The sequence below is a fragment of the Bison bison genome, unplaced genomic scaffold (genome assembly GCF_000754665.1).
Source record: "Bison bison bison isolate TAMUID 2011002044 unplaced genomic scaffold, Bison_UMD1.0 scf7180017864325, whole genome shotgun sequence".
NCBI classification, from domain to species: domain Eukaryota; kingdom Metazoa; phylum Chordata; class Mammalia; order Artiodactyla; family Bovidae; genus Bison; species Bison bison.
In genome coordinates this window covers 8,402,179-8,409,681 of record NW_011494897.1, presented here as the reverse complement: position 1 = coordinate 8,409,681, position 7,503 = coordinate 8,402,179, and positions in this window count along the sequence as shown.

Here is a 7,503-nt window from a genome sequence, read left to right as displayed (position 1 = left end):
CATACATGACCCCAGGAAAAACCATAGCCTTGACTAGATGGACCTTTGTTGGCAAAGTAACGTCTCTGCTTTTGAATATGCTATCTAGGTTGGTCATAACTCTCCTTCCAAGGAGTAAGCATCTTTTAATTTCATGGCTGCAGTCACCATCTGCAGTGCTTTTGGAGCCCAAATCTGTCAGCTCAATGTCTGACACTGTTTCTACTGTTTCCCCATCTATTTCCCATGAAGTGATGGGACCAGATGCCATGATCTTCGTTTTCTGAATTTTGAGCTTTAAGCCAACTTTTTCGCTCTCCACTTTCACTTTCATCAAGAGGCTTTTGAGTTCCTCTTCACTTTCTGCCATAAGTGTGGTGTCATCTGCATATCTGAGGTTATTGAGATTTCTCCCGGCAATCTTGATTCCAGCTTGTGTTTCTTCCAGTCCAGCGTTTCTTATGATGTACTCTGCATATAAGTTAAATAAACAGGGTGACAATATACAGCCTTGACGTACTCCTTTTCCTATTTGGAACCAGTCTGTTGTTCCATATCCAGTTCTAACTGTTGCTTCCTGACCTGCATACAAATTTCTCAAGAGGCAGATCAGGTGGTCTGGTATTCCCATCCCTTTCAGAATTTTCCACAGTTTATTGTGATCCACACAGTCAAAGGCTTTGATGCTATTTTAAGTCAGATATATTCATTGCCCTATTATTGAATTAGAGGCATTGGCTAATATTATTAGGAAAGAGATAGAAACAAGTTAATACATATTGGAAAACAAAGTAAAATTGTCTCTTTTTTAATAGATTACCTGGAATCTATGACACTGTCAAGCATGGTTTATGTGATCAGGAATGAAGAAGAGGAAATTCAGGGTGAAGGAAGGGTGGGAAACTGAGAAAAGGATGTGAAGAAAAGAGTTTGGAGAGCAGTGTTAGGGAGACCATCTGCAAATTGATTTGCTTTTTACAGTTGTAAATAAATAATCATATTCTTTCAGTTGAGTTCAGTCATTTAGTCTTGTTTGACTCTTTGTGACCCCATGGACTGCAGGATGCCAGCCTTCCCTGTCCATCAACAACTCCCAGAGCCTCCTCAAACTCATGATCATCGAATAAGTGATGCCATCCTGTTGCAGTTCTTTAATAGACTGGAACTTGGCAGTCTGGAGTAGACAATAAGAAAGTGAAAGAGAGAGAGAGAGAGAGAGAGAGAGAGAGACAGTGACCCAAGCTCTGATGGAGCAAGGGTGCTTTATTAACAGAAACATAGGCTTATATATCTTTAGTAAGATGATTACTCAGCTATTCAGATCAGATCAGTCGCTCAGTCGTGTCCGACTCTTTGCAACCCCATGAATCGCAGCATGCCAGGCCTCCCTGTCCATAACCAACTCCCGGACTTCACTCAGACTCACGTCCATTGAGTTAGGGATGTCATCCAGCCAACTCAGCTATTACACAGGGTGAAATTTTATCAATAGCCACAATATGGATAATCTAATACATACAAGGTCGCTGATGCTGAAAAGAATCACTGAAAGGGAGTTACTAAAAGGAATCCAAGCAGAAACCCTTTCCCATGATCTCAGTCCTGAGAACTGCATGCCGTTTCACTCGTTCCCATTGCCAGGAGCTGATAAGGAACAGAGGATTTATGAGAAATAGAAAACAGCATGCAGGAATCCTGTTAAATGTTCCCTGACACCATCCAACTATTTCATCCTCTGTAATCCCCTTTTCCAACTACCTTCACTTTTTCCCAGCATCAGGATCTTTTCCAATGAGTCAGATCTTCACTTCAGGTGGCCAAAATTGGAGTTTCAACTTCAGCATCAGTCCTTCCAATGAATATTTAGGACTGATTTATTTTAGGCTTGGATTGGTTTGATCTCTTGCAGTCCAAGAGACTCCCAAGGGTCTTCTCCAACACCACAGTTCAAAAGCATCAGTTGTTCAGTGCTCACCTTTCTTTATAGTCCAAATCTCACATCCATACATGATTACTGGAAAAACTATAGCATTGGCTAGATGGACCTTTGTCACCAAAGTAATGCTTCTGCTTTTTAATATGCTATCTAGGTTGGTCATAACTTTTCTTCCAAGGAGCAAGTATCTTTTAATTTCAAGGCTGCAGTCATCATCTACAGAGATTTTGGAGTGCAAGAAAATAAAGTCTGTTTCCATTGTTTCCCATCTATTTGCTGTGACGTGACGGGACCGGATGCCATAATCTTTGATTTTTGAATGTTCAGTTTTAAGCCTGCTTTTTCATTATCTTCTTTCACTTTCAGCAAGAGGCTGTTTAGTTCCTCTTTGCTTTCTGCCATAAGGGTGGTGTCATCTGCATATCTGAGGTTATTGATATTTCTCTTGGAAATCTTGATCCCAGCTTTCGACTCATCCTGGCTGGCATTTTGCATGATGTCCTCTACATATAAGTAAAATAAGTAGGGTGACAATATACAGCCTTGGAATACTCCTTTCCTAATTTTGAACCAGTCCATTGTTCCATGTCCAGTTCTGACTGTTGCTTCCTGACCTGTATGAAGATTTCTCAGGAAGAAGGTAAGGTGGTCTGGTATTCCCATCTCTTGAAGAATGTTCCACAGTTTATTGTAATCCACACAGTCAGAGACTTTGGCATAGTCCATAAAGCAGAAGTACATATTTTTCTGGAACTCTAGTGTTTTTTCAGTGACCCAACAGATGTTGGCAATTTGATCTCTGGTTCATCTGCCTTTTCTAAATCCAGCCTGGACATTTGGAAGTTCTTGGTTCATGTACTGTTGAAGCCTGGCTTGGAGAATTTTGAGCATTCTTTTCCTAGCATCCTAGTTGAGTACAATTGTGCAGTAGTTTTAACATTCTTTGGCACTGCCTTTCTTTGGGATCAGAATGAAAACTGACATTTTCCTGTCCTGTGGCCACTGCTGAGGTTTCCAAATTTCCTGGCATATTGAGTGTAGCACTTCAACAGCATCATCTTTTAGAATTTGAAACAGCTCAGCTGAATTCCATCACCTCCATGAGCTTTGTTCGTAGTGATGCTTCCTAAGGCCCACTTGACTTCACATTCCAGGATGTCTGGCTCTAGGTGAGTGATCACACCATCGTGGATATCTAGGTTATTAATAATTTCTTGCATAGATTTTCTGTATATTTTTGCCACCTCTTCTTAATATCTTTTGCTTCTGTTAGGTCCATACTTTTTCTGTCCTTTATCATGCCCATTTTCACATGAAATATTCTCTTGGTATCTCTGTGTGGGAGTTGCAGGACCATGGCCTCCGCTGTAGGCAGACAGCATTTCCTTTCCTCCTGCTCAGCTGTTTTGACCTTGGACAAGTCATTTTGTTATATCCTTTTGCCTCTTGTATTTGCAGTCACCTTACCCCTAACATGAATATTAGGAAAACTGGGGTAATATGGGAGGGCTTGGAGCTGGTGCAGTCTGTGGCAAAATGTGGTCTACTGGAGAAAAGAATGGCAAACCCCTTCAGTATTCTTGCCTTGAGACCCCCATGGACACTATAAACAGTATGAAATCATATTCTTAGAGAATTCTTAGTCACACAGTCCCATCTGACTCTTTGCAGTTTTGTGGACTGTAGTCCACCAGGTCCCTTAGTCCATGAAATTATCCTGGCAAGAATACTGGAGTGGGTAGCCATTCACTTCTCTAGGAGATCTTCCCAACTCAGAGATGGAACTCAGGTCTTCTGCATTGCAGGAGGATTCATTAGCACTGAGCAATCAGTGAAGCCCATTTTTAGAGATTATTAGATTCTAATTAGTAACAAATCATTTGAATGCTGAGCAACTTGAGTTAAGGTTAAATTTGAGAACCCCATGAAGAGTATGAAAAGGCAAAAAGGTATGACACTGAAAGATGAACTCCCCAGGTCTGTAGGTGCCCAATATGCTACTGGAGATCATTGGAGAAATAACCTGAAAGAATGAAGAGATGGCGCTGAAGTGGAAACAACACCCAGTTGTGAATGTGACTGGTGATGGAAGTAAAATCCAATGCTGTAAAAAGCAATATTGCATAGGAACCTGGATGTTAGGTCCATGAATCAAGGCACATTGAAAGTGGTCAAACAGGAGATGGCAAGAGTGAACATTGACATTTTAGGAATCAGTGAACTAAAATGGACTGGAATGGGAGAATTTAACTCAGATGACCATTGTATCTACTACTGTGTTCAAGAATCCCTTAGAAGTAATAGAGTAGCCATCATAGTCAACAAAAGATGCAGTCTCAAAAACAACAGAATGATATCTGTTCATTTCCAAGAAAAACCATTCAATATCACAGTAATCCAAGTCTACGCCCTGAACAATAATGCTGAAGAAGCTGAAGTTGAAAGGTTCTATGAAGATCTACAAGACCTACAACACCAAAAAAAAGATGTCCTTTTCATTATAGGGGACTGGAATGCAAAAGAAGGAAGTCAAGAGATACCTGGAGTAACAGGCAAATTTGGCCTTGGAGTACAAAATGAACAAGTCAAAGACTAAGAGAGTTTTGCCAAGAGAACACACTGGCCATAGCAAACTCCCTCTTCCAAGAACACAAGAGAAGACTCTACACATGCACATCACCCGATGGTCAATACCAAAATCAGATTGATTATATTCTTTGCAGCCAAAGATGGAGAAGCTCTATACAGTCAGGAAAAACAAGACCAGGAGCTGACTGTGGCTCATATCATGAACTCCTTATTGCCAAATTCAGACTTAAATTGAAGAAAGTAGGGAAAACCACTCCACCATTCAGGTATGACCTAAATCAAATCCCTTATGATTATACAGTGGAAGTGAGAAATAGATTTAAGGGACTAGATCTGATAGATAGAGTGCCTGATGAACTATGGATAGAGGTTCATGACATTGTACAGGAGGCAGGGATCAAGACCACCTCCAATAAAAAGAAATGTAAATAGGCAAAATGGCTGTCTGAGGAGGTGTTAAAATAGCTGAGAAAAGAAGAGAAGCAGAAAGCAAAGGGGAAAAGAAAAGATATAAGCATCTGAATGCAGAGTTCCAAAGAATAGCAAGGAGAGATAAGAAATACTTCCTCAGAGATCAATGCAGAGAAATACAGGAAAACAATAGAATGGGAAAGACTAAACATTTCTTCAAGAAAATTAGAGATACCAAGGGAACATTTCATGCAAAAATGGGCTCAATAAAGGACAGAAATTGTGTGGACCTAACAGAAGCACAAGATATTAAGAAGAGGTGGAGAATACACAGAAGAATTATACAAAGAAGATCTTTATGACCCAGATAACCACAATGGTGTGATCACTCACCTAGAGACAGACATCCTGGAATGTGAAGTCAAGTGGCCCTTAGGAAGCATAACTACAAACAAAGCTAGTGAAAGTGATGGAATTCCAGTTGAGCTATTTCAGATCCTAAAAGATGATGCTGTGAAAGTGCTGCACTAATATGACATCAAGTCTGGAATACTCAGCAGTGGCCACAGGACTGGAAAAGATCAGTTTTAATTCCAATCCCAAAGAAAGGTAATGCCAAAGAATGCTCAAACTACTAAGCAATAGCACTCATGTCACATGCTAGCAAACTAATGTTCAAAATTCTTGAAGCCAGGCTTCAATAGTATGCGAACCATGAACTTCCAGATGTTCAAGCTGGATTTAGAAAAGGCAGATGAACCAGAGATCAAATTGCCAGATCCGCTGCATCATAAAAAAGCAAGAGAGTTCCAGAAAAACATCTACTTTTGCTTTATTGACTACGCCAAATCCTTTAACTCTTTGGTTCACAACAAACTGTGGAACATTCTTCAAGAGATGGGAATACTGGACAACCTTACCTGCCTCCTGAGAAATCTGTATGAAAGTCAAAAGGCAGAAGTTAGTACTGGACATGGAACAGACTGGTTACAAATCAGGAAAAGAGTACCTCAAGGCTGTACATTTTCACCCTGCTTATCTAACTTATATACAGAGTACATCATCCAAAATACTGGTCTGGATGAAGCACAAACTGGAAACAAGATTGCCAGGAGAAATATCAATAACTTCAGATATACAGATGACACCACCGTTATGGCAGAAAGCTAAGAAGAGCTAAAGATTCTCTTTTGAAAGTGAAAGAGAGGAGTGAAAAAGCTGGCTTAAAACTCAACATTCAGAAAACTAAGATCATGACATCTGGTCCCATCACTTCATGGCAAATAGATGGGGGAACCATGGAAACAGTGACAGAGTTTACTTTTGTGTGTGTGCTCCAAAATCACTGCAGATGGTGACTGCAGCCTTGAAATTTAAAGATGCTTGCTCCTTGGAAGAAAATCTATGACCAATATAAACAACATATTAAAAAAGCAGAGACATTACTTGGCCAACAAAGTCTGTCTAGTCAAGGCTATGGTTTTTTCAGTAGTCATGCATGGATGTAAGAGTTGAACTACAAAGAAATTTGAGTGTCTAAGAATTGATGCTTTTGAACTGTGGTGTTGAAGAAGACTCTTGAGAGTCCCTTGTACAGCAAGGAGATCCAACCAGTCCATCCTAATGGAAATCAGTCCTGAATATTCATTGGAAGGATTGATGCTGAAGCTGAAACTCCAATACTTGGCCACCTGATGTGAAGATCTGACTCATTTGAAAAACCCTGTTGCTGGGAAGGATTGAAGGCAGGAGGAGAAGGAGACGACAGAGGATGAGATGGTTGGTTGACATCACCAACATGATGTACATGTGTTTGAGTTGCTCCAGGAGTTGCTGATGGACAGGGAAACCTGGTGTGCTGCAGTCCATGGGGTTGCAAAGAGTCAGACACAACTGAGTGACTGAACTTAACTGAGCTAATTAGTAACATTTTTTCCCTTTTAATTTAAGTGGATTTTCTTAACAGACTATATAAGTCAGTCAATAGTACTGCCTTAAATCCAACTTCAATGAAATTCATTGAGAATGGAGAGGATTTATCAACATTCACTTTCTAAGTAGAGGGTTCACATTTGTGATAAAATGAAAATGTATCTGGAATTAGAATATGTATTTAAATCTCCTATCAAAAAAAAAGATCATCTGAAAAATATTGTTAAAGAATCTTTGGTTTGGGGGAACTTTGAAATTTCAAGCTTGACAGGGTTTTGGCTTTCATATTAGCCCATTTTGAACATTTAACTATGGTAATAAATTATATCTTTAGTCTTACCATGCAAGGAATTTCTTTAATTTGAAGCAGCTTTGACTGTGTGGATCACAATAAACTGTGGAAAATTCTGAAAGAGATGGGAATACCAGACCATCTGACCTGCCTCTTGAGAAACCTATATGCAGGTCAGGAAGCAACAGTTAGAAATGGACATGGAACAACAGACTGGTTCCAAATAGGAAAAGGAGTACGGCAAGGCTGTATATTGTCACTCTGCTTATTTAACTTATATGCAGAGTACATCATGAGAAACGCTGGGCTGGAAGAAGCACAAGCTGGAATCAAGATTGCCAGGAGAAATATCAATAATGTCAGA